At 42.0% G+C, this 18,779-nt stretch overlaps 4 non-coding genes across 4 annotated transcripts; all 4 read right to left on the reverse strand.

Moving 5' to 3' along the window:
- Positions 1-1,917: 1,917 nt before the first annotated feature.
- LOC140317218 (U5 spliceosomal RNA) lies at positions 1,918-2,030 on the reverse strand. Its single transcript, XR_011917551.1, has one exon. It is a non-coding gene; the product is annotated as a U5 spliceosomal RNA (small nuclear RNA).
- Positions 2,031-2,443: 413 nt separating this feature from the next.
- LOC140317134 (U2 spliceosomal RNA) lies at positions 2,444-2,627 on the reverse strand. Its single transcript, XR_011917478.1, has one exon. It is a non-coding gene; the product is annotated as a U2 spliceosomal RNA (small nuclear RNA).
- Positions 2,628-2,935: 308 nt separating this feature from the next.
- LOC140317271 (U5 spliceosomal RNA) lies at positions 2,936-3,049 on the reverse strand. Its single transcript, XR_011917599.1, has one exon. It is a non-coding gene; the product is annotated as a U5 spliceosomal RNA (small nuclear RNA).
- A 15,425-nt stretch (positions 3,050-18,474) lies between these two features.
- LOC140317057 (U2 spliceosomal RNA) lies at positions 18,475-18,658 on the reverse strand. The gene has a single exon (XR_011917407.1). It is a non-coding gene; the product is annotated as a U2 spliceosomal RNA (small nuclear RNA).
- Between the last annotated feature and the right edge of the window lie 121 nt (positions 18,659-18,779).

An 18,779-nucleotide genomic window follows, 5' to 3' on the forward strand; every position in this document is an offset into this window, starting at 1 on the left:
GCTTTTAATGGTTCTCACCTTCTCAACACTAAATGTGAGAAGTGTGAAATCAAAGACAAGAGCCCAGAGTATTTTATCCTTCTTAGACTCCATAAAATCAGATGTGTTTTTAATACAAGAATGTGGACTACCTTTTTTAAAAAACCATAGACAATGGGAGGAAATGTGGCCCCATTTATTGATATGGAGTGGCTCAAATCAAAATAAAAATGATGGTGTGGCCATTCTAATTAAAAATCCGCATGTTCTGGTGAAAGGTAGCACAGTGGTGAGAGACGGACGGGCACTTTTAGCACACTTGAATTTTATGGGGCAAGACTTTAACCTCTTAAATATTTATGGTTTCAATGGAAAAAATGAAAGGTATGACCTTTTAGAAGATATACAGCTTTACATGCTAGGGCAAGTACCTTTAGTTGTAGGAGGGGATTTTAACTGTATCTTGAGCAGGAAAGATAGAAAAAGAGCAGGGGTAGATTTTAAAGTGGATAAGACTTCGATTTTACTTCAGGGCATATGCAGGGATTTTAAGCTTACTGACTGTTTTAAAACCATGCATCCCAGAGAGGAGGGCTTCACCTGGTTTAGTCATGATGGCACCAGAGCCTCTCGCATTGATTATTTCTTTACTAGAGATTGCCCACCCACTGATGTTAGATTAACCCCTGTTTTCTTTTCAGACCACCTTATGCTCTCCTGCACCCTTTCACCCCCTTCTGGTGTGACGGTAGGAAGTGGTCTGTGGAAACTCAACTGTTCCCTGTTGGAGGATGAAATCATAGTCAGTCAGTACAGGGAATGTTATAAAGAGTGGCAGACCCTTCAAGACCTCTACGAAACACATGCACAATGGTGGGAAATGGTGAAGGAAACGACCCAGACTTTTTTTAAACAGCAAGGTAAACGTAAAAAAAGGAAAGAGAATAGATGTATGATGGGACTACATAAACGCTTACAGCGCTACTTTAAACTAAATCAGTGTGGCATAGACTTTAAAGAAGAAATCAAAGATGTCAAAAAGGAAATGTCAGTTTTAGCAGAAATAAAGAGTAAAGGAATTTTTGTAAGAAGCAGGGAGCAGGAAATTGAGGAAGGTGAAAAAGAAAGAAAGTTATAAATAAAAAGGAGTGTAATCAAAATCTAAAAAGAGAAGATGGGTTTTTAACAAAATCCACACAAGAGATGATTGAAACTGTACATACCTTTTATAGTAACATGTACAAAGAGAAACCAGTGGACTTGGAAACATCGGCAGAAATCTTAAAATTCGTTGACAAAACCGTAAAAGAGAATGTGCACTTGACACAGAATTTTACTGCTTTAGAGTTAAAAAAATGCCTAACAGGTTTTAAGAGAAGTCGAGCTCCGGGTTTAGACGGGCTTCCTGCAGAATTCTATCTGACCTATTGGGACCTTTTATCATCAGACATTTTAGATGTTTTTAAAGATTTTGAAAAACTCGACCGACTGCCTGACAGTTTTAGAGTGGGAATAGTGACTCTACTTTATAAAAAAATGATAAGACTGACCTAAAGAATTGGAGGCCCATCACACTTTTAAACTTTGACTGTAAACTTTTTAGCAAGGTTTTAGCGACACGGATGTCCTCTGTTTTAGAGGAGGTAATTCACCCAGACCAAGCTTGTGCCATCTCAGGGAGACAACTCACCGACAGCCTCGTACTGATTCGAGACATCATTGATTACGCTAGAGACAGAAACACCCGGCTTGTCATCTTAAATTTAGACTTTGAAAAAGCATTTGATCGGGTCTCGCATCAATATCTCTTTCAGGTGTTGCAGCCATCGAAAAGGGCCCGATTGTTCCTACTTGGTGAGCTTTGCTTGGTTGAGACGCTTGCCCCCCCCCCCTACTCCTCGGCTGACCAAGTAGAAACAATCTATTCGATGGCTGCCTTGTCTTTTAGGTAAAGCCTGCCAAAAATAGAAACAACTCATTAGTGCTGCTCTCCACAGAAATCTTTAGTAAAAGGCGAAAGACTTGTACGTTATGAAGAGAAACCAGAGTACGATTATCCGTCACTGCGGGAGCAGGGCATCAGGCTAGTTGGCATAGCCACCTTCCCCATGGTGAGCTTTGCTTGGTTGAGACGCTTGCTCCCCCCCCCCTTGCTCCTCGGCTGACCAACTAGGAACAATCGGGCCCTATTCGATGGCTGCCTTGTCTTTTACTCTGTGCAAAAGACAAGGCAGCCACAAACACCACGGGAACACCGTATTGAGGCTTTGTTCTGACCACTCATTCGGTCTCGCGTTTCTTTCAAGCAATTCACCCGGTTAGCCCGCACTCGGCTCGCTCCCAGAGCCGTGTTAAAGTCTACTTCGCATTCACTCTCTTTTCTCAGCAGATTAAAAGAAAGTTTCATCTTGGGCTCCCTGAAACTTCCATCCTGCACCGCTGTTTGCTTTTTCACAAGAGCAGAGGAGAGCGCACCGTTCCCAGCGGCACTGCAGTACCGGGTCGAGGCTTGGAGTGAACGGAGCAAGCTTCTTTTTCAACTCCTATTCTTAAAAATCCATTTAATATGTTGTCCTCGTATAGAGGACATATTAAACTGATAAGAACAGATACTACACTTGATCTTAGCCAAAAGGCAGAGAAGCGATAACTGTCCACTGTTTCAGGTCCGAGGGCCCTTGCTGGCACAATGCGCACTTGTAGCAGTGTTCTTTTTATGGCCATAGGTGGCCAGAGTGTCACGTTGCACCTCCGCCCACCCGCTGCACTGAGCACTCTTCAGCCCTTTTAAATGGTATAACTTTGCACTCCCGCATGCTCCAGCAAGCACCATTCAAGCAACAACTTTGCACTCCAGCTTCGAACATCGGCACAATCGCAACAAGTAAGGCGACTCTACTCAGAGAAGTCACTCTGCACAGTAAGAATATTTCTTTTGCACAGACAGAAAGGGCTTCACCCGCAAAGGTAAAGCCTGCCAAAAATAGAAACAACTCATTAGTGCTGCTCTCCACAGAAATCTTTAGTAAAAGGCGAAAGACTTGTACGTTATGAAGAGAAACCAGAGTACGATTATCCGTCACTGCGGGAGCAGGGCATCAGGCTAGTTGGCATAGCCACCTTCCCCATGGTGAGCTTTGCTTGGTTGAGACGCTTGCTCCCCCCCCCCTTGCTCCTCGGCTGACCAACTAGGAACAATCGGGCCCTATTCGATGGCTGCCTTTTCTTTTACTCTGTGCAAAAGACAAGGCAGCAACAAAAACACCACGAGAATCCCGTATTGAGGCTTTGTTCTGATCGCTCATTCGGTGTCGCGTTTCTTTCAAGCAATTCTCCCGGTTAGCCCACACTCGGCTCGCTCCCATAGCCGTGTTAAAGTCTACTTCGCATTCACTCTCTTTTCTCAGCAGACTCTTGGGATTTTATCTATAAAATGAATTCCTTCACTCAAACTATGTGAAAACTGCTTTGTCCTTAATATTTACCATGTCTAGAAAGATTTAAACAAAAAAAACAACGTTGTACTTTGCAGTAAAAGAAAGAGCAAATCTAAAGTTTCAGGAATCCGAGAATAAGCTTACTTTCATGAGTTCTTCACGATTTCGGATTTTGCTATAAAATGAATTCCTTCACTCAAACTAAATTAAAACTGCTAAACCGCTAATCTGTTATATGTAAGGCAGATGTCAAATTCACCGAAATAGGATCAAAGGGTATTCGGCCAATCGAGCTGTAGCAGCTTCGGTAAAAGAGTATAAGTTTAAGAGTTTGTGAATAAAGGTGTGCGCACACATAGTGTGCTGTACGAAAATAGGCAGGGAGCAATGCCGGCTGGGGTATATGTTCTTGTATGTTGTCTGACTGTTTGATTTGAATGTGTTGTGTAAGTGTCCTGTTGAATGTTACATGTTTGGGCTTTGACACGCTTCACTGTGGTTGTTAACTGTGTGGTGTGTCCTGAAATGTTATATGTTTGGGCTGTGTGACATGCTTAATGCTTGTCAGTAGCTACCCACTTATTCATATATAGCAACTGACAACATAAGAAGTCCGGACATACTTTGATAGTAGTTGTAGAAGTATCCTTATTGATAATAGATCACTAATTCATAGTGATAGAACAGTAGATGAACAGGTGCTAGCACATGTCTCACGAAAATAAAATGGGTGTATGATTGCTGACGGCAGAGCAATACTGCCAAACTTATGAGTTCTTGTGGCAAACTTGATTCAGTGTCTTGACGTGTATACGCTGTTTCGCTGACTTGATTGTCACAAGAAACAAAGTGTGTTTGATAAGATCCGACCATTTTATTACGGGAGGATCAGTATGTATGGATTCTGATGTGACTGATAAACCCATTCATATCTTAAGTAAAAAGCAGTTAAGAAAAGGTTCGAATATCCAACCAAACATAATCAAAAGTGGGAGCAGAGCTTTTCGACTGCAAGTAGGTGTGAATGTCAGATCATAATTTGCAAAAAGCTGATGAGAAAGGGTGAGAATGCCCGACTATACATCATCAAATGCGGGAGCGGAGTTGTTTGGCTGTGAGTAGGTGTGAATCTCCGACCATAATTGCTGAAAAATGTGTTAGAAAAGTTAAAAATGCCGGTCCATACATCATCAAAAGCGAGAGGGGTTGTGTTCGGCTGCAAGTAGGTGTGAATGTCCAGCCATAATTACTCACAAACGGGTAAGAAAAGGTAGTATTGCCAGACCATATATGATCAAAACAGGGAGCGGAGGTGGTTCAGCTGCAAGAAGGTTTGAATGTCCGACTAAAGTTCAAATATATTAAAGAAAGCGGGAGGAGAGGTCTTCGGATGAGAGTGGTTGAAAATTTCCGACCATAATGTATAAAATGCGGTGAAAAAAAGGTGTGATAGAACACTAAAAGGTGGAGCGGAAGTGTTCGGCTGCAAGAAGGTGTGAATGTCCGACTATATTTGGTGAAAAGCAGGTGAAGCAAGGTCTGAATGCCAAACCTTACATCATCAAATGCGAGATCAGAGGTGTTTGGCTGCAAGAAGGCCATAGTTTGCCAAAAGCGGGTAAGGTGCGAATGTCCGACTAAATATCAAAAAAATTTGGGGCAGAGGTCTTCGGATGCAAGTGGGTGTGAATATCCAACCATACAAGTATGGTGGAGAGGAAGCTGTGAATAGCCGACCATAGTTTGGAAAAAGCGGGTAAGAAAAGGTTTGAATACACGAACATACACCATCAAAAGAGGGAGCGGAGGTGTTCCGCTGTACGAAGTTGTGAATGTCCGACCATAGTTGGTAAAAAGCGGGTAAGAAAAGGTTAAAATACCCGACTGTACACAATCAATAGCGGGAGCGGATGTGTTCGGCTACAAGAAGGTGTGAAAGTCCGACCATGGTTTGTAAAAAGCGGGTAAGAAAAGGTGCGAATGTCCGACAATGTATGATCAAAAGAGAGAGCGGAGGTTTTCGGATACAAGAAGGTTTGAATGTCCCACCATAGTTTGTAAAAAGCGGGTAAGAAAAGGTTCGAATGCCCGACTATACACCATCAAAAGCGGGAGCAGAGGTGTTCCGCTGTAAGACGGTGTGAATGTCCGACCATAGTTGGTAAAAAGCGGGTAAGAAAAGGTTAAAATACCCGACTGTACACAATCAATAGCAGGAGCGGAGTTGTTCGGCTACAAGAAGGTGTGAAAGTCCGACCATGGTTTGTAAAAACCGGGAAGAAAAGAATCGAAAGCCCGACTATACACCATCAAAAAGAAGGTTTGAATGTCCATTAATAATTGCTTTAAAACAAGAAAGTAAATTTTCGAATATCAAACCGTACATGATCATAAGCGGGAGAGGAGGTGTTCCGCTGTAAGACGGTGTGAATGTCCGACCATAGTTGGTAAAAAGCGGATAAGAAAAGGTTAAAATACCCGACTGTACACAATCAATAGCGGGAGCGGAGTTGTTCAGCTAAGAGAAGGTGTGAAAGTCCGACCATGGTTTGTAAAAAGCGGGTAAGAAAAGGTTTGTATGCCCGAATATACACTATCAAAACCGGAAGTGTAGGTGTTCGGCTGCAAGAAGGTGTGAACGTCCGACCAAAGTTTGTAAAAAAGCAGTTAAGAAAAGGTTCGAATATCTAACCAAACATAATCAAAAGCGGGAGCAGAGCTGTTCGACTGCAAGTAGGTGTGAATGTCAGAGAATAATTTGCAAAAAGCTGATGAGAAAGGGTGAGAAATCCCGACTATACACCATCAAATGAGGTAGCGGAGTTGTTCGGCTGTGAGTAGGTGTGATTCTCCAACCATAATTGCTGAAAAATGTGTTAGAAAAGGTAAGAATGCCGGTCCATACATCATCAAAAGCGGGAGAGGTGGTGTTCGGCTACAAGTAGGTGTGAATGTCCATTAATAATTGCTTTAAAACATGAAAAAAAAATTTCGAATATCAAACCTTACATGATCATTAGCGGGAGAGGAGGTGTTCAGCTGCAAGAAGATGTGAATATCCACCTATAATTAATGAAAAATGGGTAGGAAAAGATGCGAATGTCCAACCATAAATCATCAAAAGCAGGAGTGGAGTTGTTCAGCTACAAGAAGGTATGAAAGTCCAACCATGGTTTGTAAAAAGCGGGTAAGAGAAGGTTCGAATACCCGAATATATACCATCAAAAGCGGAAGCGGGGGTGTTCGGCTGCAAGAAGGTGTGAACGTCCGACCAAAGTTTGTAAAAAGCAGTTAAGAAAAGGTTTGAATATCCAACCGAACATAATCAAAAGCGGGAGCAGAGCTGTTAGACTGCAAGTAGGTGTGAATGTCAGATCATAATTGCTGAAAAATGTGATAGAAAAGACTAGAATGCCGGACAATACATCATCAAAAGCGGGAGAGGTGGTTTTTCGGCTGCAAGTAGGTGTGAATGTCCAGCCATAATTACTCACAAACGGGGGAAGAAAAGGTAGTATTTCCAGACCACACATGATCAAAACAGGGAATGGAGGTGGTTCAGCTGCAAGGTGTGAATGTCTGACTAAAGTTTGTAAAAACCGTGTAAGACAAGGGGCGAATGCCCGACAATGTATGATCAAAAGAGGGAGCGGAGGTTTTCGGCTGCAAGGTCTGAATGTCCAACCATAATTTGTAAAAATCGGGGAAGAAAAGGCTCGAAAGCCCGACTATACACCATCAAAAGCGGGAGCAGAGGTGTTCAGGTGCAAGAAGGTCTGAATGTCCGACCAATAATTACTGAAAAATGGGTAAGAAAAGGTGCGAATGCCAAATCATACATCATCAAAAGCAGGAGCGGATGTGTTCGGCTACAAGAAGGTTTGAATGTCCAACCATAGTAAGTAATAGGTTGGTAAGAAAAGGCTTGAATGCCCGAATATACACCATCAAAAGCGGAAGCGGAGGTGTTCGGCTGCAAGACGGTGTGAACGTCCGACCAAAGTTTGTAAAAAGCATTAAGAAAATGTTCGAATATCCAACCAAACATAATCAAAAGCGGGAGCAGAGCTGTTCGACTTCAAGTAGGTGTGAATATCAGATCATAATTTGCAAAAAGCTGATGAGAAAGGGTGAGAATGCCCGACTATACACTATCAAATGTGGGAGCGGAGGTGTTCGTCTGTGAGTAGGTGTGAATGTCCGACCATAATTGCTGAAAAATGTGTTAGAAAAGGTAAGAATGCCGGACCATATATCATCAAAAGCGGGAGAGGTTGTGTTCGGCTGCAAGAAGGTGTGAATGTCCAGCCATAATTACTCACAAACGGGTAAGAAAAGGTACTATTGCCAGACCATATATGATCAAAACAGGGAGCGGAGGTGGTTCAGCTGCAAGAAGGTTTGAATATCCGACTAAAGTTTGTAAAAAGCGGGTAAGACAAGGTGTGAATGCCCGACAATGTATGATCAAAAGAGGAGCGGAGGTTTTCGGCTGCAAGAAGGTCTGAATGTCCACCCATAATTACTGAAAAATGGGTAAGAAAAGGTGCGAAAGCCCAACCGCACATGATCATAAGTGGATGAGAAGGTGTTCGACTGTAAGTAGGTGTGAATGTAAGATCATGATTTGTAAAAAGCGGGTAAGAAAAGGTAAGAATGCCCAACCATAAATTATCAAAAGCGGCAGCAGTATCGGCTGGTATTTATCAATGTCTAGATAGATTTCAACAAAAAACAACGTTGTACTTTGCAGTAAAAGAAAGTGCAAATCAAAAGTTTTAGGAATCCGAGAATAAGCTTATTTTCATGAGTTCTGCACGATTTCGGATTTTATGTATAAAATGAATTTCTTCACGCAAACTAAGTTAACACTGCTTTGTCCTTCATATGTACCCATTTCTACATATATTTCAAGCATAAACTTCCTCATATTTCCCTGAATGAGAAAGAGCCACACTTGTGATTAAGCCATACCTCCCTTTTGAGGAGTTCTGCATGATTTGGGATTTTATCTATAAAATTAATTCCTTCACTCAAACTATGTTAAAACGGCTTTTACCTTCATATATATCAATGTTTCGATAGATTTAAACAAAAAAAACAACGTTGTACTTTGCAATAAAAGAAAGAGCAAATCAAAAGTTTTAGGAATCCGAGAATAAGCTTATTTTCATGAGTTCTGCACGATTTCGGATTTTATGTATAAAATGAATTAATTCACTCAAACCAAGTTAAAACTGCTTTTTCCTTCATATTTATCAATGTCTAGATCGACTTCAACAAAGAACAACATTGCATTTTGCAGTAGAAGAAAGAGCAAAACTGAAGGATCAGGAATCCGAGAATAAGATTCTTTTCATACGTTCTGCATGATTTGGGATTTTATGTATAAAATGAATTCCTTCACTCAAACTAAGTTAACACTGCTTTGTTCTTCATATGTACCCATTTCTATATATATTTCAAGCATAAACTTCCTCATACTACCGTGAATGAGAAAGAACCACACTTGTGATTAAGCCATACGCCCCTTTTGAGGAGTTCTGCATGATTTGGGATTTTATCTATAAAATTAATTCCTTCACTCAAACTATGTTAAAACGGCTTTTACCTTCATATTTATCAATGTCTCGATAGATTTAAACAAAAAAACAACGTTGTACTTTGCAATAAAAGAAAGAGCAAATCAAAAGTTTTAGGAATCCGAGAATAAGCTTATTTTCATGTGTTCTGCACGATTTCGGATTTTATATATAAAATGAATTCATTCACTCAAACCAAGTTAAAACTGCTTTTTCCTTCATATTTATCAATGTCTAGATCGACTTCAACAAAGAACAACATTGCATTTTGCAGTAGAAGAAAGAGCAAAACTGAAGGATCAGGAATCCGAGAATAAGCTTATTTTCTTATGGGCAAGTGGGAACTGCTTTGTCCTTCATATTTATCAATGTGTAGATGGATTTCAACTTCTTCTACTGCAAAGTCCAATGTTTTTCTTTGTTGAAGTCGATCTAGACATTGATGAATATGGAAGGACAAAGCAGTTTTAACTTGGTTTGAGCAAAGCAATTCATTTTATAGCAAAATCCGAAATCGTGCAGAACTCATGAAAGCAGGCCTATACTCGGATTCCTGAAACTTTAGATTTGCTCTTTTTTTTACTGCAAAGTACAACGTTGTTTTTTTGTTTAAATATTTCTAGACATGGTAAATATGAAGGACAAATCAGTTTTAACATAGTTTGAGTGAAGTAATGCATTTTATAAGCAAAATCCCAAATCATGCAGAACTCACGAAATGCTTTTTCTCGCTTTTCACTGCTTTTTACAAACTTTGGTCGGACGTTCACACCTTCTTGTATCCGAACACCTCCGCTTCCACTTTTGATGATGTATATTCGGGCATTCGAACCTTTTTTTACCCGCTTTTTAAAAACCATTGTCGGACTTTCACACCTTCTTGCAGCCGAACACCACCTCTCCCGCTTTTGATGATGTATGGTCCAGTATTCTTACCTTTTCTAACACATTTTTCAGCAATTATGGTCGGACATTCACACCTACTCACAGCTGGACACCTCCGCTCCCGCTTTTGATCATACAATGTCGGGACATCGCTCCTTGTCTTACCAGCTTTTTACAAACTTTAGTCGAACATTCACACCTTCTTGCAGCTGAACACCTCCACTCCCGCTTTTGATGATGTATAGTCGGGCTTTCGAGCCTTTTCTTACCCGGTTTTTACAAATTATGGTTGGACATTCAGACCTTGCAGCCGAACACCTCCGCTCTCTCTTTTGATCATACATTGTTGGGCATTCGCACCTTGTCTTACCCGCTTTTTACAAACTATAGTCAGACATTAACACCTTGCAGCTGAACCTCCGCTCCCTGTTTTGATCATGTATGGTCTGGCAATACTACCTTTTCTTCCCCCGTTTGTGAGTAATTATGGCTGGACATTCACACCTACTTGCAGTCGAACAGCTCTGCTCCCGCTTTTGATTATGTTTGGTTGGATATTCGAACCTTTTCTTAACTGCTTTTTACAAACCATGGTCGGACTTTCACACCTTCTTGTAGCCGAACAACTCCGCTCCCGCTATTGATTGTGTACAGTCGGGTATTTTAACCTTTTCTTACCCGCTTTTTACCAACTATGGTCGGACATTCACACGTCTTACAGCGGAACACCTCCGCTCCCGCTTTTTATGGTGTATAGTCGGGCATTCGAACCTTTTCTTACCCGCTATTTACAAACTATGGTAGGACATTCAAACCTTCGTGTATCCGAAAACCTCCGCTCTCTCTTTTGATCATACATTGTCGGACATTCGCACCTTTTCTTACCCGCTTTTTACAAACCATGGTCGGACTGTCACACCTTCTTGTAGCCGAACACATCCGCTCCCGCTATTGATTGTGTACAGTTGGGTATTTTAACCTTTTCTTACCCGCTTTTTACCAAGTATGGTTGGACATTCACACCTTCGTACAGCGGAACACCTCCGCTCCCTCTTTTGATGGTGTATGTTCGGGCATTCAAACCTTTTCTTACCCGCTTTTTCCAAACTATGGTCGGCTATTCACAGCTTCCTCTCCACCATACTTGTATGGTGGGATATTCACACCCACTTGCATCCGAAAACCTCCGCCCCAAATTTTGTTGATATTTAGTCGGACATTCGCATCTTAACCGCTTTTGGCAAACTATGGCCTTCTTGCAGCCTAACAACTCTGATCTTGCATTTGATGATGTAAGGTTGGGCATTCAGACCTTGCTTCACCTGCTTTTCACCAAATATAGTCGGACATTCACACCTTCTTGCAGCCGAACACTTCCGCTCCACCTTTTAGTGTTCTATCACACCTTTTTTTTCACCGCATTTTATACATTATGGTTGGAAATTTTCAACCACTTTCATCCGAAGACCTCTCCTCCCGCTTTTGTTAATATATTTGAACTTTAGTTTGACATTCAAACCTTCTTGCAGCTGAACCACCTCCGCTCCCTGTTTTGATCATATATGGTCTGGCAATACTACCTTTTCTTACCCGTTTGTGAGTAATTATGGCTGGACATTCACACCTACTTGCAGCCGAACACAACCTCTCTCGCTTTTGATGATGTATGGACCAGCATTTTTACCTTTTCTAACACATTTTTCAGCAATTATGGTCGGAGATTCACACCTACTCAAAGCCGAACAACTCCGCTCCCGCATTTGATGATGTATAGTCGGGCATTCTCACCCTTTCTATTCAGCTTTTTGCAAATTATGATCTGACATTCACACCTACTTGCAGTCGAACAGCTCTGCTCCCGCTTTTGATTATGTTTGGTTGGATATTCGAACCTTTTCTTAACTTCTTTTTACATATTTTGGTTGGACGTTCACACCTTCTTGTAGCCGAACACTTCCACTCCTGCTTTTGATGATGTATGGTTGGGCATTCACACCTTTTTTTTGCCCATTTTTCAGGAATTATGGGTGGACATTCACACCTTGCAGCTGAACACCTCCTATCCCACTTATGATCATGTGCGGTTTGATTTTCGAAAAGTTTCTTTCATGTTTTCTAGCAATTATTGATGGACATGTAGACCTTCTTGCAGCTGAACACCTCCGCTCCCGCTTTTGATCATACATTGTCAGGCATTCGCACCTTGTCTTACCCACTTTTTACAAACTTTAGTCGAACAGTCACACCTTTTTGCAGCCGAACACCACCTCTACCGCTTTTGATGATGTATGGTCCAGCATTCTTACCTTTTCTAACACATTCTTCAGCAATTATGGTCGGACATTCACACCTACTCAGAGCCGAACACCTCCACTCCCGCATTTGATGGTCTATAGTCGGGCATTCTACAGCGGAAAAGACTCATTGTTATGTTTGGTTAGATATTCAAACCTTTTCTTAACTGCTTTTTACAAACTTTGGTCGGACGTTCACAATATCTTGCAGCCGAACACCTCCGCTTCCGCTTTTGATGGTGTATATTCGGGCATACGAACCTTTTCTTACCCGCTTTTTACAAACCAAGGTCGGACTTTCACACCTTCTCTTAGCTGAACAACTCCGCTCCCTCTTTTGATTGTGTACAGTCGGGTAATTTAACCTTTTCTTACCCGCTTTTTACCATCTATGGTCGGACATTCACACCGTCTTACAGCGGAACACCTCCGCTCCCTCTTTTGATGATGTATGGTTAGGCATTCGCACCTTTTCTTACCCATTTTTCAGTAATTATGGGTAGACATTCACACCTTCTTGCAGCTGAACACCTCCTCTCCTGCTTATGATCATGTGCAGTTTGATATTCGAAAATTTTCTTTCATGTTTTCTAGCAATTATTGATGGACATTCAGACTGTCTTGAAGCTGAACACCGTCTTGAAGCTGAACACCTCCGCTCCCACTTTTGATGGTGTATAGTCGGGCTTTCGAGCCTTTTCTTCCCCGGTTTTTACAAATTATGGTTGGACATTCAGACCTTCTTGCAGCCGAAAACCTCCACTCCCTCTTTTGATCATACATTGTCGGGCATTCGCACCTTTTCTTACCCGCTTTTTACAAACCATGGTCGGACTTTCAACCTTCTTGTAGCCGAACAACTCCGCTCCCGCTATTGATTGTGTACAGTCGGGTATTTTAACCTTTTCTTACCCGCTTTTTACCAACTATTGTTGGACATTCACACCGTCTTACAGCGGAACACCTCCGCTCCCTCTTTTGATGGTGTATGTTCGGGCACTCGAACCTTTTCTTACCCGCTTTTTACAAACTATGGTCGGACATTCAAACCTTCTTGTAGCCGAACACATCCACTCCTGCTTTTGATGATGGGTATTCAAACCTACTTGTTGCCCGCTTTTCATTAATTATGGGTGGACATACACACCTTGTCGCAGCCAAACACCTCCGCTCCCTGTTTTGATCATGTATGATTGGACATTCGCACCTTTTCTCACCCGCTTTTTACTATGGTCGGCCATTCACAGCTTCCTCTCCACCATACTTGTATGGTGGGATATTCGCACCCACTTGCATCCGAAGACCTCCGCCCCCACTTTTGTTGATATTTAGTCGGTCATTCGCAGCTTACCCGCTTTTGGCAAACTATGGCCTTCTTGCAGCCAAACACCTCTGATCTCGTTTTTGATGATGTAAGGTTGGGCATTCAGACATTGCTTCACCTGCTTTTCACCAAATATAGTCGAACAGTCACACCTTCTTGCAGCCGAACACTTCTGCTCCACCTTTTAGTGTTCTATGGGGTATTCACACCTTTTTTTTCACCGCATTTTATTGATTATGGTTGGAAATTCTCACCCACTCTTATCCGAAGACCTCTCCTCCTGCTTTTGTTAATATATAGTCGGCCATTCAAACCTTTTCTTACCCGCTTTTTACAAATTATGGTCGAACATTCACACCTACTTGCAGCCGAACACCTCCGCTCCCGCTTTTGATGGTGTATAGTCGGGCTTTCGAGCCTTTTCTTCCCCGGTTTTTACAAATTATGGTTGTACATTCAGACCTTGCAGCCGAAAACCTCCGCTCCCTCATTTGATCATACATTGTCAGGCATTCGCACCTTGTCTTACCCGCTTTTTATAAACTTTAGTCAGACATTCACACCTTGCAGCTGAACCACCTCCGCTCCCTGTTTTGATAATGTATGGTCTGGCAATACTACCATTTCTTACCGGTTTGTGAGTAATTATGGCTGGACATTCACACCTACTTGCAGCCGAACAACACTTTTCCCGCTTTTGATGATGTATGGTCCGGCATTCTAGTCTTTTCCAACACATTTTTCAGCAATTATGGTTTGACATTCACAACTACTTACAGCCGAACACTTCCGCTCCCGCTTTTGATTATGTTTGGTTGGATATTCGAAACTTTTCTTCACTGCTTTTTACAAACTTTGGTCGGACATTCACACCTTCTTGCAGCCGAACACCTCCGCTTCCGCTTTTGATGGTATATATTCGGGCATTCGAACCTTTTCTTACCCGCTTTTTACAAACCATGGTCGGACTTTCACACCTTCTTGTAGCCGAACACCTCCGCTCCCTCTTTTGATGGTGTATGTTCGGGCATTCGAACCTTTTCTTACCCGCATTTTACGAACTATGGTCGGACATTCAAACCTTCTTTTAGCAAAACACATCCACTCCTGCTTTTGATGATGTATGGTTGAGCATTCGCACCTTTTCTTACCCATTTTTTACAAACTATGGTCGGACATTCACACCTTCTTGCAGCTGAACACCTCCTCTCCCGCTTATGATGATGTGTTGTTTGATATTCGAAAATTTTCTTTCATGTTTTCTAGCAATTATTGATGGACATTCAGACCTTTTTGCAGCTGAACACCTCCGCTCCCGCTTTTGATGATGTATAGTCGGGCTTTCGAGCCTTTTCTTCCCCGGTTTTTACATAATTATTGTTGGACATTCAGACCTTCTTGCAGCCGAAAACCTCCGCTCCCTCTTTTGATCATACATTGTCGGGCATTCGCACCTTCTCTTACCCGCTTTTTACAAACCAGGGTCGGACTTTCACACCTTTTAGTAGCCGAACAACTCCGCTCCCGCTATTGATTGTGTACAGTCGGGTATTTTCACCTTTTCTTACCCGCTTTTTACCAACTATGGTCAGACATTCACACCTTCTTACAGTGGAACACCTCCGCTCCCTCTTTTGATGGTGTATGTTCGGGCATTCGAAACTTTTCTTACCCGTTTTTTACAAACTATGGTCGGACATTAAAACCTTCTTGTAGCCGAACACATCCACTCCTGCTTTTGATGATGTATGGTTGGGCATTCGTACCTTTTCTTACCCATTTTGCAGTAATTATGGGTGGACATTCACACCTTTTTGCATTTTAACACCTCCTCTCCCGCTTATGATCATGTGCGGTTTGATATTCGAAAATTCTCTTCCATGTTTTCTAGCAATTATTGATGGACATTCAGACCTTCTTGCAGCTGAACACCTCTGCTCCAGCTGTTGATGGTGTATAGTCGGGCTTTCGAGCCTTTTTTTTCCCCGATTTTTACAAATTATGGATGGACATTCAGACCTTCTTTCAGCCGAAAACCTCCGCTCCCTTTTTTGATCATACATTGTCGGGCATTCGCACCTTTTCTTACCCGCTTTTTACAATTCATTGTTGGACTTTCACACCTTTTAGTAGCGGAACAACTCTGCTCCCGCTATTGATTGTGTACAATAGGGTATTTTAACCTTTTCTTACCTGCTTTTTGCCAATTATGGTTGGACATTCACACCTTCTTACAGCGGAACACCTCCGCTCCCTCCTTTGATGGTGTATGTTCGGGCATTCGAACCTTTTCTTACCCGCTTTTTACAAACTATGGTCAGACATTCAAACCTTCTTGTAGCCGAACACATCCACTCCTGCTTTTGATGATGGGTATTCAAACCTACTTGTTGCCCGCTTTTCATTAATTATGGGTGGACATACACACCTTGTCGCAGCCAAACACCTCCGCTCCCTGTTAGGATCATGTATGGTTGGGCATTCGTACCTTTTCTTACCCATTTTGCAGTAATTATGGGTGGACATTCACACCTTCTTGCATTTGAACACCTCCTCTCCCGCTTATGATCATGTGCGGTTTGATATTCGAAAATTCTCTTCCATGTTTTCTAGCAATTATTGATGGACATTCAGACCTTCTTGCAGCTGAACACCTCCGCTCCAGCTGTTGATGGTGTATAGTCGGGCTTTCGAGCCTTTTCTTCCCAGATTTTTACAAAATATGGATGGACATTCAGACCTTGTTTCAGCCGAAAACCTCCTCTCCCTCTTTTGATCATACATTGTCGGGCATTCACACCTTTTCTTACCCGCTTTTTACAAACCATGGTCGGACTTTCACACCTTTTAGTAGCGGAACAACTCTGCTCCCGCTATTGATTGTGTACAATCGGGTATTTTAACCTTTTCTTACCTGCTTTTTGCCAACTATGGTCGGACATTCACACCTTCTTACAGCGGAACACCTCCGCTCCCTCCTTTGATGGTGTATGTTCGGGCATTCGAACCTTTTCTTACCCGCTTTTTACAAACTTTCTCAGCAGACTCTTGGGATTTTATCTATAAAATGAATTCCTTCACTCAAACTATGTTAAAACTGCTTTGTCCTTCATATTTACCATGTCTAGAAAGATTTAAACAAAAAAAAAACAACATTGTACTTTGCAGTAAAAGAAAGAGCAAATCTAAAGTTTCAGGAATCCGAGAATAAGCTTACTTTCATGAGTTCTTCACGATTTCGGATTTTGCTATAAAATGAATTCCTTCACTCAAACTAAATTAAAACTGCTAAACCGCTAATCTGTTACATGTAAGGCAGATGTCAAATTCACCGAAATAGGATCTAAGGGTATTCGGCCAATCGAGCTGTAGCAGCTTTGGTAAAAGAGTATAAGTTGAAGAGTTTGTGAATAAAGGTGTGCGCACACATAGTGAGCTGTAGGAAAATAGGCAGGGAGCAATGCCGGCTGGGGTATATGTTCTTGTATGTTGTCTGACTGTTTGATTTGAATGTGTTGTGTAAGTGTCCTGTTGAATGTTACATGTTTGGGCTTTGACACGCTTCACTGTGGTTGTTACTGTGTGGTGTGTCCTGAAATGTTATATGTTTGGGCTGTGTGACATGCTTAATGCTTGTCAGTAGCTACCCACTTATTCATATATAGCAACTGACAACATAAGAAGTCTGGACATACTTTGATAGTAGTTGTAGAAGTATCCTTATTGATAATAGATAAACTAATTCATAGTGATAGAACAGTAGATGAACAGGTGCCTGCACATGTCTCACGAAAATAAAATGGATGTATGATTGCTGACGGCAGAGCAATACTGCCAAACTTATGAGTTCTTGTGGCAAACTTGATTCAGTGTCTTGACGTGTATACGCTGTTTCGCTGACTTGATTGTCACAAGAAACAAAGTGTGTTTGATAAGATCCGACCATTTTATTACGGGAGGATCAGTATGTATGGATTCTGATGTGACTGATAAACCCATTCGTATCTTAAGCACAATCTAATACGTCAGACAACGCCCTGGCACACGATAAAAAAAAAAGAGAGAGCGGTTTTGTGTCCCCACAGTCCATAATGTAGAAAAGAGAGAAAAAACCCTTTCTGATTTGGTGTGTGTGCTCATAGTGCAGAGTGTAGAGAAAAGAAAGCCGTTTTGGTGTCACGGGTGTTGTGACTTACACACACACATTTCTAAATTGAGAAAGGAAATTATTTTAGAGGAAGCACTAGAGTTTAGATCCCACATTTGTTGATAGGCATTCATTTATTTCTTCACTTCTGATAAAAATGATAAGACTGACCTAAAGAATTGGAGGCCCATCACACTTTTAAACTTTGACTGTAAACTTTTTAGCAAGGTTTTAACGACACGGATGTCCTCTGTTTTAGAGGAGGTAATTCACCCAGACCAGGCTTGTGCCATCTCAGAGAGACAACTCACCGACAGCCTCGTACTGATTCGAGACATCATTGATTACGCTAGAGACAGAAACACCCGGCTTGTCATCTTAAATTTAGACTTTGAAAAAGCTTTTGATCGGGTCTCGCATCAATATCTCTTTCAGGTGTTGCAGCCATTGAATAGGGCCCGATTGTTCCTACTTGGTGAGATTTGCTTGGTTGAGACGCTTGCTCCCCCCCCTTGCTCCTCAGCTGACCAAGTAGGAACAATCGGGCCCTATTCGATGGCTGCCTTGTCTTTTACTCTGTGCAAAAGACAAGGCAGCCACAAACACCACGGGAACACCGTATTGAGGCTTTGTTCTGACCACTCATTTGGTGTCGCGTTTCTTTCAAGCAATTCTCCCGGTTAGCCCACACTCGGCTCGCTCCCAGAGCCGTGTTAAAGTCTACTTCGCATTCACTCTCTTTTCTCAGCAGATTAAAAGAAAGTTTCATCTTGGGCTCCCTGAAACTTCCATCCTGCACCGCTGTTTGCTTTTTCACAAGAGCAGAGAAGAGCGCACCGTTCCCAGCGGCACTGCAGTACTGGGTCGATGCTTGGAGTGAACGGAGCAAGCTTCTTTTTCAACTCCTATTCTTAAAAATCCATTTAATATGTAGTCCTCGTATAGAGGACATATTAAACTGATAAGAACAGATACTACACTTGATCTTAGCCAAAAGGCCGAGAAGCGATAACTGTCCACTGTTTCAGGTCCGAGGGCCCTTGCTGGCACAATGCGCACTTGTAGCAGTGTTCTTTTTATGGCCATAGGTGGCCAGAGTGTCACGTTGCACCTCCGCCCACCCGCTGCACT

The sequence above is a fragment of the Leuresthes tenuis genome, unplaced genomic scaffold (assembly GCF_036924035.1).
Source record: "Leuresthes tenuis unplaced genomic scaffold, fLeuTen1.0.hap1 SCAF_10, whole genome shotgun sequence".
Classification (NCBI taxonomy): domain Eukaryota; kingdom Metazoa; phylum Chordata; class Actinopteri; order Atheriniformes; family Atherinopsidae; genus Leuresthes; species Leuresthes tenuis.